The sequence below is a fragment of the Anas platyrhynchos genome, chromosome 1 (assembly GCF_047663525.1).
Source record: "Anas platyrhynchos isolate ZD024472 breed Pekin duck chromosome 1, IASCAAS_PekinDuck_T2T, whole genome shotgun sequence".
NCBI lineage: Eukaryota > Metazoa > Chordata > Aves > Anseriformes > Anatidae > Anas > Anas platyrhynchos.
In genome coordinates this window covers 161,483,783-161,507,503 of record NC_092587.1, presented here as the reverse complement: position 1 = coordinate 161,507,503, position 23,721 = coordinate 161,483,783, and positions in this window count along the sequence as shown.

Sequence of the window (23,721 nt, the reverse complement as noted above, 5' to 3'; positions counted from 1 at the left end):
TATATAAAGCTCCAGCCTGTCAAAGGATGCATTTCCAAGAGGGATATTTTGTGCCACTAATGGCCAGACTTTCATAGGAGTGACTTACCTGGCATCTTGCTTTGAATAATATACTTTCCTACTTCGATGCTAAAAGATTTAGGTCTTTAAATAATCTAAAAAGAGGCAATGATTTCTTCAGGAGAAAACAAAACAAAACCACACAACAACTGAATAACTAATTTACATTCTATGAAGCACATTACAAATATATATGACATTTTCATAGCTCTTTGTAAGGCATGACAGGGGAAAGAATTCTTCAGCATTTCTGTCTTCAGCCATTGGTATATCATGAACATTATTTTTTCCTGGTCATATTGAGATCTTTCTTTTCTGCTATATTGTGTCTCAGGATTACTGTGTCACATTACATTTCTGTTTCCTACATTTACTTTAGCAATTTGGCTGGAGTATGACAGATCTTACTGTGTTTGGCAGGATTTGTTTTGATGATGAATCACTCCGCACATCTTGCTTGCAAAATATGACAGTCCACATGCATATTCTTAATTCTCACCACATTTATTGTTTTAAGTTTACATGCTTTTATATCATTGTGATTATTATTAATTAAGGTGTAGATATCTAAAACCAGGTTTCTTTGTATTCTGAAAAACTGTTTTGAAATTTCATTGTATTTTGAAGAGATAACAAATAGAAAATTTTAAAGACATTCTTTTGTAAGGAAGATTATAGTTGTGGAAACACAAACTATACTGTTGTAGATATGAGGCTTAAATTATGGTTATTTGAAAATTTTATAGTTGCTTTAGTTTAGCCACACTCACGACCTTCTGTTACTAATTTACAAATAGTCATGCGGGGAAAAAAAAAAGTGTAAGAATACCTGGAAAAATGTCTATTCTTTTATATAAACACCTAGGCAACAGAAATATTTTACTTAAACAACATGCTTTGCCATATTTTGATTTTCTAATTATTGATTTAGAAATCTGTCATCCTCTCAGGGAACAGAAACCATATTACGTGATGTAGGCATCTTAAAGACAGAGGCAAATGTCTTGTGAATTAATAATCTAAAGTTTATAAATAACTTGTTTATAAAACCTGATGTAAAGAGTCCTTTATTTTTTATTGGTGACTGTCTGAACAACTGTCCCATTGCTTTTAATGGAATTTGTACAGACCAAAGCATCAACTTTCAATTCCAAGCAGCTTTTGAGATTGGGAATAGGGGATAAGAAGTACAACCTTCTTATTTGTTACAAATATTTTTTTAACACTGTTGAAGACTTTCTTTTTTTTTTTATTTGTTTTGGTGAATAATCTGCTTTGAGCTGGGGTTTGAAAAAATGTAGAATGAAACAAAAAACTCTTGAACACCTGAAGAAAATACTGTATTTTCTTTACATGTTGTTTCAGTCTTAGCTTTTTACAAGGACCATTCTGAAAAGAAAATAATCTCATAAGACACCTATAATAAGCTTTAAGGGAAATAACTCACTGTCAGAATTAAAGTGTATTATTTTATTCTGAATATCCCATTTTTAAAATGAATTAGGTAAAATCTGAAATAACATATATATCTTATCAAATCTGTTCTATACTTGTGGGTCAAAGTATTAACTGATAATTCATAAATTTAAGTAATGATATATATATAATATCTGGAATAGTTAACTGTTTTCAGCTTAGATAACAATCTTATCAGGTCCTCAAACAGTTTTGAATAACATGTTGAAAGAATAATTATATTATCATGTGAGACTCAAGTCATCTGGGAAAGGAGCCTCGAGATCTCATGAAGTCATCAATACATCACTCCAGAAACACCTGAAAGTTACAGAAAAGAAAAGAAAAAAAAGAAAAAAAAAAAAAAAAGAGTTAGAAATAGTAGAATTGGCTGCAGTTACTTTGCATTAGGATGGATAATGGTGAATGAATCACTAAACTAGAAACTAATATTCATTTAGCACAATTAGGGATCTGTTTCATCTATTACATGTAGCCAGAGAATGACCCAGGCCAATAATTAAAACACCTGGGTCTTTTGACAGCTAATTTTCTGAAGCTGAAAGTAACTGCTGACAATACCAAATAAAACAAACAAACAAAAGAAAACAATATGAATGGACTGTTTGTTAGATCCCCGTGACTTCAGAGCCCAGATTTATAATCACAAAACATAGCTTCTTTTATTAAAGCTAGATTAAAAATAGAAAAGACCAACAGGTAAAATAAAATCAAAACAATAGAAACTACAACTAAAAATACAAACATAGGATAAGGGAAGCTAATACTATGAAATGAAAAGTAAACCATAGAATTATAGGATATCCTGAGTTCAAAGGGACTCACAAAGATCATAAAGTCCAACTCCTGGCACCATACAGGTCTACCCAAAAATTCAGAACATAAGACTAAGAGCACAGTCCAATGACATTGCTAATATAGAGCAACCTGGGCATGCTTGGTAACAAAGGGTCTCTTAAGTAAAGTAGTTTAAGCTCAGAGAGCATGTATTTACGAACTGTAAGTGCATGAGTGGAAGAGGTGGTTAAATTTGGGTGGAAAGTAATAGCTCAGTGCAGTGGTAGCACTAGTGCTTTCAGTTGGTAGGAAGGTGAAGAGAAAATCGTGCATGTGTCTGTGGGTATGTATGCACATGCACATAGAATGCTTAAGAGAATAATGCTATACAAAACAGGAACAATACAAGTACCATCAAGAGGGCACTAACAAGATGAGAGTATTTAAAGTTATATACTGGAAAACAGAAAAATTTTAAGTTTTGTAAAGGACCTTATAACATTTCACATCCAGTCCAAGCTGCTTAAGAGCCAGTGAGATGTCCACTGAAAACCATTGCACAAATTCAGGCCAGCTCTGTAACATTTTTATTAAACTTATTTTTCAACAATATCCCAAAATGTACCTTGTTCAGCTTCATTATGGAAAGGAGAGATGAAGCACAGTTAAATAATCAAATGTAACCACTCTACTAGAAAGGAAATCAAAGGATAGATGGTCTGCTGTGTCCTTCTAAGTTTTCCTTTGCATCACTTTCAGGTTGCTCAGCCCATGTGCCCATAAATTCTACACTTTCTGTCTGGGAACAGCCAGGAAAAATCTCATGCTAGAAGTTACCATGCAAGTGCAGTGTAATTCCTATTCTGTTGTATTTTCATGTTCTAGTTTGCTGTAGTGCTGTTTTTGGTGTTAGCACTTGTGCCAAATGAGCACATCCCAAGAGGAGAAAAACAAAACAAGACACATAAACAAAATAAAACACATAAACATGGTGTCAGAGATTATACAGATATTACAGAGTTCTGGAAGGGACATAACCCACTCTCCGCAGAGTAAGAACTGCCTCTGGTCCAGTGTCATGACAGATAACAGCTGAACATTGGTCCTCCATGTTATGTTATAGTTAACAAGGCAAACACACAGATATTCCACAGAATACCATTTGTTGTTTCTTCTGCATAGCAGACTAATTTGACTGGAAGAAACCACAGTCTCCCTCCTTCAAGTAGGGTGTTGAAAATTTGGAAGAAATTTGAGAAGATCTGAATTCTGAGGATGCATAGTGGACCTACAGACCTCTTTTCAACAACAAATATTACACAAATATATTTGCTACTTTCAAAAAATCTGTTTTCTTCACAAAAAAATAAGAGTTTTTTCTTATACATCCTCTGTTCCATGCAGTCTCATTGTAGCTGAGATATATGTGGCTACAAGCACCTAATATTACTGTTCTTTCATGTAAGAGTACTTAGTCACACTTGTGGGGAAGGTTCTGGTAGAGGTATGAAAGAATAGGAGCAGTGTGGGGGGTTCATATCTAGAGATTTAAAGTAATTGCTTTGCAGGTATTGGAATACACAGATAAGGAGAATGGCTTTCAGCTTAGTCCATGAAGAAGATTATTGTAAGAAACAAAAATCTATACATTCACAAGTGTTGGGATGGACAAGAAATACTGGACATGGCTATATCATTTTGGAAGCTTGGGGTCCAATTTTGTTTTGCGGTTGCGGCTTCTCTGCTATCCGCCCTGCCCAAACATGAGTCTCATTTATGCTTTAGTTTGCAGCAAGTCATTTGGCTCCCTGGACAGGGAAATTCAGGCTTTGTGGGACGGGAGACAGGAACGGGGGAGTAAAGTTCACCCTTGACCTCTGTCCCAGCAGACAGAATGGATGCAGCTGATTCAAGCCATATGGATGTGCAAACTTGACCTTGAACTCAAGTACAGCTACAAAAACACTTTCTTTGCCCTAATTAGAAGTGGGTAAACATTACAAGTTTCACATTCATTCTTAACTATACCACATCTTATATTCTTCTTCTTTTCCCCTAACTGAACTGAGAAGAATAAATTTCTCATAAGTAACAGCTGCTCCCTAAAACCCAGTTGGGACACTTATAATAAGGATGTCTGGAGAAAATTGGTTAGTCTGTGGGGCTGACACCCTTGCACTGATGTGTGCTGGATCTGCAAAGATGAAATTCAGTTTCCTTTTGGAGCTGTGTTTTTCTCCATCCACATCTCACCTGGGGATAAATCCTTTGTTTTGGAAAGGTCCTTGCTTTCTATGAGGTACAGTAGGTGATACTCAAGCAAACTACATCTGCTCCCTGCAATTCTCAGGAGGAGAGACAATCGATCTGCCAATAAGAAAGCAAAAGATGTTTTTTCAAATATGTCAGAAAATGGTGATTATTACACAATAGAGAAGCCTATAGAGCCCAGGGGAAGAGTTGTGTTTAGTTATGTCAACACAAGGGGCTGGATGGTCGCACAACACGTACTTCAAGTTTTGGCTGGCCTTTCTTTGCACCTTCACTTTCAGCCTCCTGACCAATCCCCCTCTCACTCTTCTGTTATCCAGAAGAATCTGGAAATAAGTCATTAAACTGTATGGCTGTTCCAATAGCAGCTGCATGCAAGACAACCCTGAGAGTTCATGGCAATTCCTGTACTCTGCCGGGCTGCTCAGTGCTCTCACATGTGTCCCTGGCAGCTCTCCACTCCAACTCTGCCAGCACAAAGTTGTGTGCAGTCTCTGCAAAAAAAGTGGAAAGCAGCGAAAGTGGAAAAAAGGGGACAGTGTGGCTCTTTGCATGAATTATCTTTGTGCAGGTGAGCTACTGCTTTTAATATGATTGGGGATTCTTCCTCATTTTTCCTTCTTTAACTTTGTTTGATATTTGTTGTTTCCTTCCTTCCACTGTATTTTTATCTCCCTTGCCCACTTTTTATCTTTTCTCTCCTTTTCCCTCCTGCCTTTTTTAGAATTAGTTACATTCTCTCCTGCTTTTAGAAATATTTGTTCTCTTTCTCTCTGCTTCCTCACTAGTTTCATTCCTGTCTTTTTTTCTGCTGTTCTCTCTAAATTGCTTATCTTCCTTCTTTCTTTGCCCAACTTGCTCTGTTCTGCTCTATTCTGTGCTGCTCCCTTCCCCCTCCTTCCCAAATCCCCTCTCCATTATTCCCCATCTCTGGCTGCAGGTGCTGCAGCTGCAGGAATCTGAGACACTCCCAGAGTGGGGGGAAGCACCATATGCATCACTCCCACCCTGAAAGCGAGGGGAGGAGGGTACTTCATGTGCAGGTCTTGGGACAATGGTTCTTGTCAACAGGATGTGGGAGTTTTGTTTAAATGTAGGAACGTCCCATGAAAATTGGGACATCTGGCACCCTTACATTCCATGTCTGATTTCAGCTTCATCTGCTGCTGTTATGAGTGTAATAAACATGGGTAATTTGACAAGCCATAGAAGTCACAGTACACAATAGATTGCATTGCAGCCAGTATGCCTGCCCTTAAAAGGACTGGATCTTGGAGTGTTACACAGATTTCAGCTTCGCATAGGCTAGAAAGAAAAATATAAACTCAGGAATGACAGATTCCACCAGTGTCATCATGCACAAGTCTAGAAAGTTAAAAATTCTGCAGTCATGCTTTACATACTGACTTAAAACCAGAAAGGAAAAAGATCAAACCAGTCAAATTAAAAAGAAAATATGTTTATTAATTTTCCATTAACATAGGACCTATCATCTAGTACTGGACTTCATAGAATTCCATACACCAAATTATAGGTGTCATATCTATGTGCGTATACTAGGAATTTCCCAACAATCCTTTTAGAATCAATGGTGAAAGTTAGATACCTCAAGGAAACTATTCAGAGCACCTAGTACAGTCTTCTGATCTCACTGAGTCCCCCAATGGGCCTTTCCCTCTCTTCTAGTCTAGGGCTAGCTTTGTTTCTAACTCAAACACCTCTCTCACGATTCAGGTTAGTCTTTCTCTTCCCCACCATTTCAGCGCCTTACAATTCTGTACAGTTTATTGGACATTTTTCCACAAATATAGGCAAATAGATACTTTGCTGTAAGTATTTTCAGTTCTGATCCTGCCCTTGGCTCTGCAAGCATCAAGGTGGTTTCCACTGTATGAACATGGTGTGTATTGTACAGGTGGGGTGGCTTGCAGGCAATAGTCCAACTTTGGGCCTTTTACTTTGCAATTTGTAGCCACCCAGCCAATGTGATAGCCAGAAAAGAGAGCGCAAGTTAGCTCCCTTGATGCCCATGGCTGTTGGTGCCTGTTCAAGGAAATGGCTCAAATGTAAATAGCAGAAGGAGTTCAGTTAACATTCATATGGATAACATGATACAGAAAAGTTGCCAGATGGACGAGACTAGGTGATGAGAGGAATGTTTTCTCTAAGCATTAAGAGGTATTCACAATGTCAGATGAAGAATAAACTGGCAAGAATGTAATTAATGTTCATCTACTTAATCCAGAAATCCCTTTTCATTGTTGATTTAACTCAGATTCTTTTGCAGAGGTTCTTGAAAAAAAGCCTTTGTTTCTTTCAAGACTCTATTCTGCAATCTGTTTCTGAAGCGGTGGGTTAGGTGTGAGGGGGGAGAGGTGAGGGAGGCTGAAAACAGAAATAATTTTCTTTGGGAATAACATTTTTTTCCACACTGAAATTCCATCTGCTGTATGGTATAGAGTTAGCTGCATCTCAGGAAGCACTCCTATTTCTTCGAGCCAGATGGAAAATAGGCCAAAGATAAGATGACTAAAAAAACAGCAGACATCTCACATGTCCTCTAACTTATAGATTCTGCTGAATACAGAGGGATGAAAATCTATTCAGATGTGCCGACACTTTTCAGACATGAGAGCTGGATTCCTGTGAAATTGGTGGAGTCATGGCAAAAATGCTTTATATTAGAAACCAGGTGTCATGGTTTGCCTGAGGGTTGAAAATACCTGATCTTTAACCACTTTATTGAACAGTTTACTAAAAAAAAAAAAAAAAAAAGCTTTTCCATTTTTTCAGTATATCTGGCAACTGCTCTGAAAGAACACCATGGGTTCAGCCTGAACACACCAGGGTGATGGAAACATTAAAATCTCGAGGAAGTAGAGCCCCAGAAAATCTACTGAACACAAACGTGTTCTGAAGGTGCAAACATTTATTTTGGATCTGACAGATGGGGAAAGTCAGTCACCTGGGTCATATTGTGGTTGATGAAAGCACTGGAAGCACAGGTGTATTTGAAACACTTTTGCCATCAATGTGAGAGATATTGGACTTCCCTTAGAGCTATGGAAATCTTCAGATATGAGCCCAAATTTCTTACCAGTTTTCAATGGAACTTAGTGTCACCATGATGTGTGGAGGAAAACACTTTTTTTAATTTCAAAGGAAGGATACTGTGACAAAATCTTGTTTTAAGCTTGTTAGTCTCTTATGCCTTTTAAAAGAATGCCATGTGAATAAATCTTCAAGTGACTTTGAGATGAGTGACTAAATGATGAGAAAAGATGAAAGTCAACAATTTTAAATTAAGACAGCAAGTAAAATTTACATATATGTTATTGAGGGATAGTGTCTATTTTTACCTGTTACCTTGTGTTCCCTTCTTTAAAAAGTCTGAGAATAACAGCTGAGTTGCTTTTACATCCACAGTATTTATTGATGGATAAGGAAATGTCCTTAGTTATTTTTGAGAATTGGATCAGATATATTTAGATCTTTAAAATGTTAAGAATTGCATGTCATTCTTCAATTATTGTCTTCTTTGACTGACATTTTGTGGGTAGTTGAAAACTACATTTTCAATAAAAACAAATGACCTTTTTCTCTTGAATATGGAATATGAGAAGGGCAAGGAGAGGAAAAGAACAAAGGAAAGATTAACATGGATGTAATAAACAAAGGATCTGTCCTGTTTTGCTGAGACTTGACAACCCACATTTTTCTTGCTGTCCTTTAAATACATTATTAGACAAACTCCACCAGAACTTTTGCAAACATATTTTTCAAATACATTGAGTAAAAGCTGCAGACCAGCTCATCTTTCATCTTTTGTTGTTGTTGTTTCAGATGCTTTATTATTATTATTTTTAAATCAAATATTAAAATGAATATTACTGATTATGGCATGAAAACTCTATTGAACATTTAAAAAGATTGCAGTTGAATCTCTTTCATTTTAAGTAGATTTTTAGTGTGTTAACTTCAGATACTAATGTGCTGTGCTGATACAGAAAGTCTGTGTTACTTTACAAATATTTCAGTTTCATGATTGCATACACAAAGAATAAATCTTCATACATTTGCTTTTAGCACACAGAAGAACTGTACAAAACATATGTATATATATATATAAGTATATATATTTCTTATCTGCTTTTTGAAAACAGCCTTATGAGCACAAAGGTAACAAGTTACTGATATCAGATGTATCTGTCGAGTACCAGTTTCCAGTAGACAGCCTTATGATACAGCAATTTCCACAAACATAGCTCTTCGTTTAAGCCAGAAAGGTCATTTTAAAATAGGTAAATTATATCTTTTAAATGAATGGTATAATTAAAAGCATTTAGAATTTTAGCCAAATGTGATTTACATTCTTTTGTCTCCATTTCTCTTCTGAATATGAAAATACTAACTTAAATTTGGAGTAAGACAACAGGTGTATAATGCAAAGTGAGTTTTCTGTGTTTTGCTTTTAGGAATCAGTCAGAGGGGAATGATCTAATCTGCAGGCTGCAGAGTCAAACTTCTCTTTTATAATGCCCTTACCCAGTGTTTTTTTTTTTTTTTTTTTTTTTTTTTTTTTTTTTTTTTTTTTCTTTCCTCTCATTGGTGTCTGCAGGAATACACAGTTTTGGTTGGATGGGTGGACCACATTTCCACTCTTGACTACTGTGTGGCTTTTTAGTAGGATACCTGCCTGATCAAGTCCCTACAGGCTGAGAAAAGATTTGAATCCAGTTGCTTTCTGGGCAATTGCTTTCATTGTAATGTTATTATAAAAACAGTAGGAACCACATCCTTTCCTTGCTATGTTTTGAAGTGAGTACTATTGTTTGGGTAAATATTGGGTATTCTTTGGGTAAATAGTCTTAGCACGGGGAAAAATGTGTCCTTTAGTGGTAGAGACCTGCCTAGTTTGTAAATTCAGAGAGCTGAGTAGGCACTCGATTGTTTGGACCAGTAAAGAACATAACCTCTTTAGGTATGCACAATAACAGGATACTTAGGCTTTGGAGTAAGTGCTTATTGGGCACCTGGCCAAGAATTTTTGGAGACTAAAATACTCTGGGACTTAGATGACTGAATTTCATTGACATTGTACTGTACGGACAGCATGAAGTAGTGGATTGTACTTTTAACCATCTTTCTGTATCTTATGATACAGAAAGCTTATGTCTACTTGCAGGAATAACTTGAAGACTGGAGAGCTTCAAGAATCTCTCAGTGACCTTGCAATGAAAATTCTGAACTCCAGTTATCTGTGCATTCTCCTGTGGAAAGTTGAGGCTTTTTCAAAGAAGGCAGCTGTCAGTCATACTTTCTTGGTATTGGATGGGTGACATTGTCACCAAAGCATATACAATAAATGAAGGCAATTTTATTAGAGATCACTCTCTATATTTTAAGTTTTCCCCATATCTCACTCTCTGTAGGAACTAGTAGGGCTAAAACACAACTATGTGCTGCTTATTGCTCCATGACTGCTTGAGCAGAAAATCGGTGTCCAAAAGTGACTGGTCTTTCACTTCAGTGTAAACATAGCAATGAGGCTATCTGTAGTCAGGACATGTTCTTGGGCCTGATACTCTCCATCTGAAATGTAAGTGAGGTGAAATTTCAATACCTGAGCCCAAAATTTTGATCCTGAGAATCCTTACCTTGCTCTTCAGTTCCAGTACTGGTGCCATCCAGATGTCTATTATTTTTTCTTTTTCAAACATCCTAGAAGCTTTACCATTGTAATTCTCCCCCCCTCCCCCCCCCCCCCCCCCCCCACTCTGTATGTATTATATTGAGAAAGTGAAATATGTGGCAGATAAAAGATCAGTTCCATAAATGTTTATTAAGGAATAGCATGGCACAAAAACAGAAGTTTGTTTTCTCTACAGGATCTATATGGGAATTGGTTATGCCTACTGTAAAACTACAATGATTTCTGAGAAGAAGCATTTTACTTCCACAACAATAAGCTAAATGTTTCCCTGTGTATGACAACGTAACGTTTTCTCAGTTGTCTGAGTCTGCAGGGCCATCTACATTTATCACTCTCATAAAGTCCCCTGAATAAGTAAAAGCTCCCCTCACCCACTTTTGCTTGTGGCTTTTAAACAGGAAGGAAGTATCATTTTCTTCTCCGCTAGCACAAAGAGAGCTCTGAGCATCTAATTACAGTTTCTGTGAGCAAATGGAACCAGAAAAGCATTTCCCTGTAGCTAAAATGCCCAAGCAGAGCTCTCACTCTCTCAGTTTTCCCAGACTAAGGTTGAAAATCTGCTCTCTAAATTATTCCATTGCTTTACAGAGGAAGTATTAATTACATGACTGCAAATGTAGATCGGGGTGGGATGTAATTACAGGGCTGGCTTTGTGTCTGTTGTCCAACAGAATTAGACAGGAAGTGTTTGCAATGCCAGCAGTTTCAGGTGTTTTGCTGCCTATTATATTTGCTGGTTCTCACCAGGTCTCACAGATGGATCAGGTGACTTTCTGTTGCCCGATTGTCTGGAAAATCCACAGAGCTGCTATTACTGTAGGTTCATGATTTGTCCAAGACTGATAGCTGTCGATGTTTAGAGAAGGAGAAGAAACAAAAATCCAAGAAAACCAAAGGGTTTTCATCCCTTGCCAATTTTTTTTCCTATTCCTTTCTTCAAAGACATATATATATATATATATTTAGTTTTCACATTCTCTAATTCTTATCTTCTGTTTGCTGTTCATTTCCTGCACCCCTTTAGGAACTTTCTTGCTGGGGTAAGAAAATGCCTATGTGTTCACATGACAGAGGCAGTAGGCACTCCAGCAAGGACAGAGTTCTCATGGCGGTGCCATGGCTGGGAAGCATGCTGGGGCATGCATTTGTCTCCAGATAGGACTCCCCGTTCCACCTCCCCCCCCCCTCTTTTTTTTTCTTTGAGGAAAACACCCTCCATTTTTCCAGTGTTCTTCAGGTGGTAGGAAGGAAATCAAATTTCCATGTTTTTCAATTGACAGTGCTTTCACCAGGCAGAATTTTGGTCTGGGTTGAATGAGAATGTCCCAGAAATTTTATTATTATAGCTCAGGAGTTAACATAGATGGAGGCCATTCCCTGCAGGCATCTTTGATGTGGATTCTCTGTGTGGGCATGGAAGACATTAGTTGAACAGAGAGAGGCTGTTTTGTCCCAGTTGTGCTAGGTTTTAACAGATAGTCCTGGGCACAGTTCACCTATTAGTATAGACAAGCAATGAGTTCTGATACCACTTGAGCTCTGCAGAGTGGTGAGCACAAACACAAATAATGAATAGTAACAACTTCTGTTTTATCAAGCAAGTAACTGCAAGTGTTTAAAAACTCACTTGGAAGTCTTTGGGATGACTGTTTGAACAATATGTGATACTTAACCTATTTGAACTGACTGCTGTGCACAATTGCTATGCTCTGTTCTGTGGAAATTAAATGGATACAATCTTAGCCACTGAAAGCAGACAGAGCAGTGAAAACTGCAAGATCTCATCACGTCTACTTTTGGATCAAACTGTGTGGCTGAAGACACTGTTGTCTCTCCAGTATGGAATTTCATTTGAACGTATAATCTCATCTGACAATGAACAGTGGGACTGAGTTTATCTGCCTGTTGGGGAAGAGCAGAGGTCTTTTAACTGGGCCAACCAACACACTTATTGCAGAAGAAAGAAATGGTAAACTCAGTAAAGGCACTGCAGCTGTATGTATTTCTGGCACTACCACTAGTTCTTTTATTTAAAGGAATAAGTCCAAAAACAGTATTCTAGTACTCTGGTTTTGTCTAACTCTATAAGATCCTAAGGTCAAGATCAAGCCTCATAAAACATTAATTACCTTGATTCTTAATGTAAACACAAAAACACTGTGGAATATTCCAGGTCCACACATTTCTCCTGTGGCATTCATCTTTAATAATGTAAACATTTATTTAGAATTTATGAACATCAATTTATCATGGCAGTTACCAAAGTTTCTGCACAGTTTTCAGTTTAAACACTGCTAGCAAATGTGGAAGATGTGTACTAAGTTTCTTTAGTCCTTAAACTTATATTATTGCAAATGGTAATTAGATGCCAAAGAAACATGGGCCTTCAAAATTCCTAAAATAGATAGGATAGCTATTATGTATGCACAGCCCCCATGAATGCTGTCATTTAAGATGTATATTCATGCATATACTGTAGCCGGTGTAGTGAAATGTGGAAAATATTTATATTCATTCTTGAAGGAATGACCTTAATAATTCATTTTGGACTCCACCTCTCTTGAATTACAGTTGCCTCACTTGTGGAATATTTTCCATATCTTGAAAAAAAAACTAATAAATCCTAATATTTTCCTAAGTGTGGAAATAATTAGTAGTTTATGATGTCACAGATTTGCAAACTTTTTTCATAGTTGTGGTTGCAAGACACATATATTTCCTCTCTGTTCCCTGATGCTTAGCTGTATTTTACATTTATTTATGTGAGAATTATTATTATTATTAATTATTATTAAATGTTTAAGAGATGCAACATTTACTTCAAACTTTCTTGCAATTAAGAAGATAACTTGTATGAAAGAAGAATACTTCAATGAAATATCAGTAATAAGAGAAAGAAATATACCTCGATTTGAAGGACTGTTACATCATAATTTTAGGTGTTATTCTAAAGATGACTTTTCTAATTTATCTGACAAGGAATGCATTTGCTATGAATTAGTAGTGCCAATTACAGATCAGAATGTTATAGTTTTACAGACTTAATGAAAATATTTTATTTCCAACTTACTTGGACTATTACTGAAACAAGTTTAAAAAATATAATTTTCCAAAAAAGGGAAAATTCTCTTGTACTGGGTCTACATTGGGTGTTAACTTTCCCTGCAGCAGCCCATACAGTGCTGTACTCTACACTTGTAGCTAGAATAGCAGTGGTATCACACCAGTGTTGTGTCTGCTGCTGAGCAGTGCTGGCACAGCATCAGGACTCTCTCTAACCTTCCTAGGGGGTGGTCAAAAAAGTGAGAAAGGAACATCATCAGGGCAGCTGATCTAAACCAACCAAAGGGATATTCCATAGCATATGATGTCACACTCAACAATAAAAGGTGGAAACAGGAAGAAGAGGGGAGGGGTGGGCTCTCATTGTGAAAACATCAGTCCTCCCGAACACTGGCTATGTGTGTTGAGGCCCTGCTTCAAGGATGTGGTCAAGCATCACTCATTTGTGGGAAGTAGAGAGTAATTTCTTTCCTCTGCACTTCCACACAGCCTTTACTTGTTTTGTTCTGTTTTTTTTTTTTTTTTTTTTTTTTTTTTCCCTTTGCCCCTCCCTTTTCCCCTCTCATTTTTTCCATTTAGTTAAATTGTTTAATTTAAAATAATCTTTCCTTAACAATTATTTTTTTTCCTTTAATTAAATTATCTTTTTCTCAACCCGTGAGTTGTTCTTTTCACAGAATCACAGAATTGTCTAGGTTGGAAGAGACCTCAAGATCATCGAGTCCAACCTCTGACCTAACACTAGCAAGTCCTCCACTAAACCATATCACTAAGTTCAACATCTAAATGTCTTTTAAAGACCTCCAGGGATGGTGACTCCACCACTTCCCTGGGCAGCCCATTCCAATGCCTCACATTATTTTACAAAAGAACTCATTGGACACTTTGCACACTACTTTTGCACACAAATTAGTCTCGCAAAAGCTTAAATACTTACTGAAGTTTGAAAAGAATCAGTTTCAGGAAACTTAGAAGAATCATATATACACTATATTTTTAATCTTCTGTGTATTGATTTCCTTTGTGATACAGTCTTCTGTTCCACAGGTTTGTAGACCTTTTTCCTTCCTTCCTTCCTTCCTTCCTTCCTTCCTTCCTTCCTTCCTTCCTTCCTTCCTTCCTTCCTTCCTTCCTTCCTTCCTTCCTTCCTTCCTTCCTTCCTTCCTTCCTTCCTTCCTTCCTTCCCTTCCCTTCCCTTCCCTTCCCTTCCCTTCCCTTCCCTTCCCTTCCCTTCCCTTCCCTTCCCTTCCCTTCCCTTCCCTTCCCTTCCCTTCCCTTCCCTTCCCTTCCCTTCCCTTCCCTTCCCTTCCCTTCCCTTCCCTTCCCTTCCCTTCCCTTCCCTTCCCTTCCCTTCCCTTCCCTTCCCTTCCCTTCCCTTCCCTTCCCTTCCCTTCCCTTCCCTTCCCTCTCTTTTTTTATCCTTTCTCTTGCTCTCCCCACTATTCTCACTCTACCTACCCCTCATACTCTTTTTTTTTTTTCCTCTCCCCCTCTTATTTCTTTCTCTCTTGCATTTCTTTCACTCTTCTCTCTCTATCTAGTAGCCATTCTAAAAATGTCTATATGGCCCAATAATAGAATTGCACTGTATTAAAAATAATTAAAAAGTAGGAACATTAGGGAAATGTGAAAGGACACATGTAACTAACATACAGGCTACAAAATAAAGACCATCTTGTGTACAGCGTAAAGGAAACATAATGACTACAATCTGCCTTAGGGATTGAAAACAATTTACTGAGAAGTCTTTTACAGTGGCCAACTTTGCAGCCATTTCTAATTAGCTAGCAGGTAATTCAAAGTCTGTTTAAGTATGTTCAATAAATTTCCATCAGAATTTCTGTGTTATAAATCTGTCATGATGACTTTTTGGATCTTCAGGAATTAACAGATCCTAATCTCTGAAGTAAAACTCAGTTATATTTCATGCTGGCATGTTTCAAAGAACAATATATTTCCATAAGAAAACTAACCTAAACTACACCTGAGAGATACACGCATAGCAGCACATTTGGGAGACATTCACTCCTTGCAATTAGAGTGTCTACTTTGTGTCTTGATAGCAAAATACAAAAATTACCAGAAAACTTTGATTTTAAATGCATCTTTTGATTTTGCATAAGGAGAATGTGATTTTTCTCAAAGTATATAACACTTTCCCCCCTTTTCAGTTAGATACATTGGTCTGCTGCAACGGAAGATACCTACAAGATTATTTGTTCCATTTCCATCTCAATGCAAATTTAGATGAACATACACCACATATATTATGCATACCTTCCTTTATAGATAAGATATGGGTAGAGACGGGTAGAAGATCAAAACACCATGCTGTCATACTCATTATCCAGGGTACTGGGATGGTGGGATGAGAGACCTTGGGTGACACATGTACTTCAGTGTGTGTTTGAGAGTGTGATAAAGACAAGCGAGAATGACTCTGTGGGGATACAGCTCAAGTCTGGCAGGACTTTTTAGCTCAGTGTTGAAAACCAGGCAAACGTACTGAACTAACCTTGGAAGTAATGCATCCTTGTTCAGGTACTGTTCTGCATGGAGCCAGTATGGGAGACTGCCTCCATAGCACACTTTTTCTACAAAATGGATGCACTGCTCACAGGTAATAGATAGTTGATAGTACTCTATTGCAGCAAAAAACATTCATGCACTGAATGTATGTATAATGGAGGTATCTGAATGTGGAATTAAAGCTGCTTGATATTTAAAAAAGTGGAGAAACTACTAAGTAGGGCAGACAGACTGAAAGTAAGATTATGCAGAGATAAAAGAAGGAAACAATATAGCTAAGGAGTACTTAAAACTCAGGAGAGAAGGGCAAGTTACAGCCAGGAAAGGACAAAAAGTATAATTGAAATCAATATGTAAATAGAGTTATTCAGAGCTGTAAAAGATAAGGAATTTTAATGTAGTTCAGAATGGGGATGTAGTAGACAGCAAAATGTTGTTTACTTAGTCCTATAGCACTGACTGGTTGGAAATGCTTGCACTTCTGATATTTTGTCTTTTAAAAACAGTGAAAAATGAAATGTCACTGACGTGACAATGCTACCTTCTCTAAGAGCTGCTTCTGTCTGTAACTCACCAATCTTCCATTAAGTGGGATACAAACTACCAAGTGCCCCTAAGATTTACATTTCTTGTTCCATCCTACATTGATGAGTTTGCTACTTACTCCCATTGGATTAGGAAGAAAAAATAAATCTATAGTCATTATTCAAGAAAACAACTTTTTTTTTTTTTTTTTTTTTTTTTTTTTAACAAAAGTGAAAATATGCACAAAGCTTTTAGTGGAAAACAGAGTATCAAGAGAACTGTGCTTTGGGAAATGGCATACATGCACTGACAGATACCAATGTGCTTTCCAGACATCTTTTTTTTTTTTTTTTTTTTTTTGGTCTGTCATTCCAAGAGCTGCATATGTTCTGTGTTTCAGCTGCTGGTAAACTCTAAGTAAATTCTTCCCAAAGCTTCTAGAGGCTCCAGCAACATTCCTCCTGTCTCTAGAAAAGGCAGAAGTGTCCATGAAGATAAAATGTCACACATTACAAGTTGGACAAAAAATCGTATTGAGAATAAATCCAGGTATTATGAGATTAAAAAGACAAGGAAAAAGAACAAGTGGCCAAACAGAAAGCAGCTGTCTCTTTGGTACCTTCTAGTGTAGTGTTATCAGATGTATGTGAGTGGGAGCAGCTGCACTGCTGCTGTCAATATCAGATCTGGTGCTGTCTGTCTTCACAAATTTATGTGGTGATTTTGGCCTCCTTGAAGGAAAAAAAAAAAATCCTCTTTGTGTATGTTATTTTTCCAAACAAACAAAGTCTGTTCCCTCTAATTCATTCCCAGTTCCCTCTCTCTCTCTTTAGGCCCTCCAAGCCCACCAGATTGTCTAAATTCTCACTTCTTCAATCTCATTCTGTCCCCAGTCTCTTCATCAGCTGTTCCAGGGGATGAGATGCTGCATCTATCAGGATTCCTATTTCATGACTGGGAGCGACAAACAGGGTTTTTCACGTGCCTGCCATTTTCTTAGACTGCATCATATTGAAGGCAAATACATTTCTCAGAATTAAAGACCCAAGGGTTAGTTCAGTTGCCTCATGAATACCACTGTCTTTTCTGTACATTGGCCAGCACCAGCAAGGTGGGTAAAAAGTGCTGCTCTCCACTTCCAGAGACCCTCTTTTCCCCTTTCTAGTCTGTTAAGAAGCTCTGGTGAGTTCTCTTGGTTTTGGGCAGTCACCTGGAGAGGAGGAACCAGAGACTGATACTCTTCAACCACATAACCAACTAAAATAATGTAGATGGAGATTAGATATTAAGAAGACATTAATTATTTAGATGGTGGTGAGCCACACTAACGGGTTGCTGAGGGAAGTTGTGGATGCCCCATCCCTGGAGCTGTTCAAGGCCAGGCTGGATGGGGCATTTAGCAACCTGGTCTAGTGGAAGGTGTCCCTGCCCATGCCAGAAGAGTAGGAACTAAATGATCTTTAATGTCCCTTCCAACCCAAATCATTCTATGATAGTTCTATGATTATATGTAATTATTAAATTGCAAAAGTTGAAACATTTAATTGATGGTACCTGAACCACTTTCAGGCTCACTACAGATTATATTATAAGGTTGAATCCATATCTCCTTATCACTGTTTGAATGAAAATAATTTTCATTTGTTAAAGCATAATTATAATAACATGATGATGAATATCACCTCATGGAATAAGGTCTCCTTACAAAAAAAAGGTCTCTCAGTGTCAAGTTTCCAGTAAAAAACCTTTAGCTAGACCCTTCTAATGGAACTTTTCTGGACTTTCATTTATGTATTTATTTATTTTTTTTCAGCAAAGCTTTGGGGTCTATACATAGTGGAGTGACAGAGCTGTTCAATTAATTTAACCTGTTTCACTGAATTAGAAATACATGTAGCCAGACTGGATTTCTTAAATAAACTGCTGTATATTGTCAAGATTCCAGAGAAAATTCTATTTTTTTTTTTTTTTCTTAGAGAAAAGCCAAAAGTGGCCATCGATTAAAGGCTTTTTTTTCCAGCGCCTCATGGTTCCTTATTCCTCACTTATTCCTTAGTGGCATGGAAGGTTCATATGTAAGTCCTTTCCTGGGTAAACTTACATTGAGGTTTTGAGCAAATGCTCCAGCATCTGTCTCTCTCTATATAGGCAAAAGTGTTATGTTGTATTTAGATAATTATGTAATGAAAGAGGAGCTAAAGAGAAGAAGGTATCAAGCAGGAAGATGAGAAGTAAAGAACAGGGATTCCAATCCTGCTTTTGGAAGTATTTACTTAATGCTGAACAGTTACACTAGTTTGAAATACACTACTAGTTACACTAGTTTGACAGGGTCATGATCCAAATGTCAGTGAAGAAGGAGTCAGGGGATGCCCCTTGTCAAGGTCTTTCACTGGATAATTAAGGGACTAGGTTCACGGACACTACACAGCATTCTTGTGTCATGGTATAGATCTCACCACTTGAGAATAAGTAAATATTGAGATGATAGTTAAGACACATCAAAAATGTTAGAGAATGATAAATTAGCAGCTTGAATTAGCATTCCCACATTTCTAAGAAAATTCTGACTTTTGCCTTAATGGATTTTCCAGTGAAGGCTTTCTCACTCTCCATTTGGAGCTGGGAAATCTGGCCCCAAGAAAATGAAGTAGAAATTGAAATGTTTCCATTGTCATGAAGGAATGTTCTGGATCATAGAGGCTAATATCAATTAGATGGTTAGAGACAGTTTGAGACCTTCTAATTTCCAAAATAATTATTTCTGTGATCGTATTTGATTGCTCACTGTGCCAGAATTCTCTTTCATCTCTTCTTCATTTCTGTTTTATCTTTTACTTATATATGGAAGGTAATTTTACCCACGCTCAGCGTTTGTTTTGCTAGAATAAACAATCCTGCTCATTTTAGTCTCCTTCAATACAGTAAGACCTATCTTCCCTGATCTTTCTTTTCCTGATCTGTCCTTCTCTCTTTCCATTCTAGTTTAAATTCCTCTTTATGGTACACATTTTTTTCATAATTGTTTTTACTTGGTTCTCCAACAGCAGTCTCTCTATCTTATTATATGAAGTGAAAATACCGTCATGAAATCCTAAGAACACATTTGACATTTTTGCTGTTGTTTGGCCAAGTCAACATTTTCATCTGAAAATTGCCAACCAGCTCTAAATTTTGTGCCTTTCTGTATTTATTGAGTGAGACCTTGAAGTAAACAAAAGCAAACTAACAAAACATAACCCACTGGCACTACCAAACACATATTTTCTATTATTATTCTTTAAGGACTGCAATTGTTCAGAAAATAAACATCTTTTTGTACTTATGACATTGAAGAAAAACATTTTCCTTAAAACATTTTGAAAATCAAAGTGGATAGGAGGAATATGAGTGCTATGTTCCCATCAAAGCTGTGGCAAACCTGGAAGGCACAAGGGGAAAATCAGTCTTAGTCATTCTTGTTTAGTTTGCAAATTATCTGTGATGAGAATTACCTAATTTACGTCTGATGGTCTGTTTGTGCAATAGAGGAATTCAATCTTATGTTCTGCATTAGCATCTATCTAGGATCTAAGGACCAAGCAAAAAGATATAATTACAAAATGAACAATAATAATTAAGGTCTAAGGAGTGACATATGATAGTATAACCTATGTACTTTTGAAAAGGCTCTTTTTTTTTTTTTTTTTTTAGAAAATGGATAAAAACATCAATTTTAAATACATTAATAATTTCTTTGTCATATTATTTTATTCATGCTTCACTGTTCCCTCATATTTAAATGTTGTTGGGTCCTCCTTAAACTTACTACATTCATATATACAGCAGTTTATGGGCTGAAGATTTTAGAATTTCAAGATAAACACTTTTGCTCACCCATAACTTGGAGACATCTTGCTAAATACAAGAGAACATATGATGCTGTTGTCTTTGATACTGTGTCACAGAAGTGGATGAGCTGGGCTTTCCCCTTCAATTCCATGTTGAAATGTAAGATGAAGAAGTGCCATCATAAATGAATATAATTTTACTTGATTTTACTCTCTCATACTAGTTGTTAATTTTGCTCTATGTGGTTATTGGCAAGCATGATTCTCTACCTCCCTTACAGCAAACTTTCATGTTTTCTTCTTCATGATCCTAACCATTTTTAAAGGCCAAAACCTTACAAATCCTTCATTCATAGGCCAGCAGGAGGCTTGATTTATGATAAAATAAATCAACATACTCTCATGGGGAGGGTGGAAACATGATAAAATGATTCTTCCAGTCCTACTGACGCAAAGCCAAGTACTGTATTTTTTTTATTTATTTATTTTTAAATTTCATGTGCTACTTGTTAAAATGGACCCTCTCATTTTTTAGATGTTACCTGTATTCTTCAGTTGTCTATGGTAATAATAATCCACCATAGATTGGTAGATTTATAACATAATAATAATTATTATTATTAGGAATTACTTACTGAAGGAAAACAAAACAAATAAATGACAAAAACAAGCAAACATTTGTTTTCTTGCCAACGAAACCCCTCTCCCCCAAAGAAGAAAGAAGAAGAAGAGAAAGAGGAAGTATCCAGTTAGATTAACACAGACAAATCAACATGAAGAAGACGATGTAGACCTTCTACCTCCTCCAGAAAATAAACAGACTGGATTTACCCTTTGCTCCAAGTCCATGGAGGGTCAGAGTTTGTGCTGGTAAAAAGATCAGAGTTTATGTAAGACAATTGAATATGCAATTTACTACTGAGATTCTCAGTTTAGACTATCACAGCGTATTACCAATGTTGCAGTCTCCCATTTTCTGGACATAGAGGGAGATGTGACTTTGTGTTGTCTATCATTGGGGGCTGTCCATAGTCTATCCTTAAGTATATTAGAGTGGCTCCATCAAACTTTTCTGCAGTAAGTGTGCAACACTAAAAGGTAGTTATCTTGTTACTGCTGAAAATGCCATATTCGGGGGTTGGAATTTTAAATTCTTTTTCCAGCTTGTTTATGTGTGTGTGTCTGCTTGTGTATGTGAGAGGGAGAGAATGAGAATTATTGGAGTTTTAGATCACACAGGCTTGAACTATAGAGCAACTAGTTGTAGGTGCTTCTGACAGACTGTAAAGTGTGTTCGTCTGGGAGGGTACACCAAGGATGTCAAGCTAAATAGCCAGCATTGCAGTTTGTTCACAGAAAAAGAAAAGAAAAAAAAAAAAAGTCTTGTCTTGGGATGGAGAAACCCAAACACATTAGCTTGGTGAATGTACAGCTGCTGAAACTCTACTAGGAGTATGAAGCAGAAAGCAAGCTAGAAGCAGACAAATTTACTGCTTTATTTACTGGTTTTATTCTTTTCCATTCTGAACTTTTTTTCTCCCATAAGTCACAGGTCATAACAGCAGCTTTTTAAAGATTTGTCTGGATAATAATTTACTTTAGTTTTTAAGTAATAATTATTGAGGCTTACATCTCCCTGAGTAGGTGTTCGTACTTAAAGCCTCTTTGGTAAGATTAACGTAAATTTAGGTGCCTGAAACCTTGCTCAAACCTAATTGCTTTTATAGTTAAGAAGGAGAGACAGGCCCCTTCAGACAGTGGTTTATCCTGAGCATTATAGGTAGCTGAGTGGTAAGAGCCTCACTCTTGACAGATTCATTTTTTGGCAGTACTTGTTTCTCTGCGGTGATCAGAGCCAAGACAATTAACATCAAACAGAAGCCTAACTTCTCACAACCAAAGCTGGGGTAATTTCCTTACCTATAGAAACCCATCCTTTTGCTGAAGCTTGTATTGATCATCATTGATTGATTGGTATTCATACTGCTGAAGAATAAATATAAATGATGGTTCCATTTGGAAGATCAAAGCCCATATACAGTTTTGGTTAGAGATCATAGAATGAAATATAAGGAAAACTCAATTTTTAAACTCTTTTCCCTAAAGCATTAAGGATTGAATTTAATGATCCATATCTGAAGGACATGCTTGAAGCACAAGGTCAGAACTAATTTTACATGTGGTACACAGATTTGAAATGACTCTCCTGAATCATAGAATGAATGATCTATTCAGCTCTCCTCAGAAACAAGGTTCAATGAGTAGTAGCAGATTTCCCTGCTGTTTCAGGTGTAATTACAGAATCACACAGGTGGCATTCAGTCTTCCTCTAATTTAATAAAACAAAAATTATTCACATTGTTGCAAATTGAATGTTTTCTTTCTTTATAAAACACAATTGGAAAAATAAAAATGAAAGCAAAAGCAAAACAAAAGATGTTTTTGTTTTATGGAGAAAGTATTACTTTTCTTTTTTTTGCTGTTTTTCCTAAGTTAAACATTTTATGAAGACAAAAAAAAAAAAAAAAAAAAAAAAGTTAAAACTTTACCAAGAGAGGCTTGTTTTTGTGGCAGGCTATGAACATGTACATGAACCTGTGGTTCTTTCTCATGATTTGCCCACATACCACTTCAAAAGGGCTCTGAATTCTTACATTTTGCTTGTGATACATTTCTAAAGTGCATTTCTAAAGTGATGATTTCTTTGAAGCAACAGAAACATGCCAGGGATGTCATATTTTTAGGAAAACTAAACTAAAATAAAAACATCGCATTCTATTTCCTACATTCTTCTATTAACTCAGAAATTGTCTGCTAAAGTGTAGTCCATCCTAACAAATTTGCAAATAGTAGACTTGACTGTAAAACAGTTTTCATCAACCATGAAAATTGCCTGCTTTCAAAATGTGGGGAAGAAGTATAAATACCAAAAATTTCAGAGCATTTAAGCTAGTTGGACAAGAACTGTGAATATTTTGGGTAGATTCAGCTAAGTTTAAGATGATTATCTTATTTTTCTAAATCAATCATTCGACGTGAAATTGAAAAATAGATAAATTTTCACTTTAAGTAGTAATATGTTTATATTTGTATTTTTCCCTGAGGTAAAAGTGCTTTTGTACATGTTTTTTTTTCAATAAAAGCATTTTAGAAATTTATATATATTTTTTTTGCTAATTATATATTAATTTGAGCTTCATATATTCAGTTGAAGTTCATTTCATTCCCATCAATTATTTAGTACAACTGCTGTATTGAAATCTCTACTTGTATGATCTGTTTATAAGCACATATGTGTACTTTTAGTTTTGAATTTATTTTGTCCTCAGTTTACAATGTATGATTATCTTACAGTAGAATGGCACTACTGTTAAGCAAATCACATTTTTAGTATTGACTAGCTCTAAGATTTTGGGCAAGTCACTTAACCTGCAGCCTGGAGTCTTGCAGTAAAAACCTGAACTAGCTATGAGATAC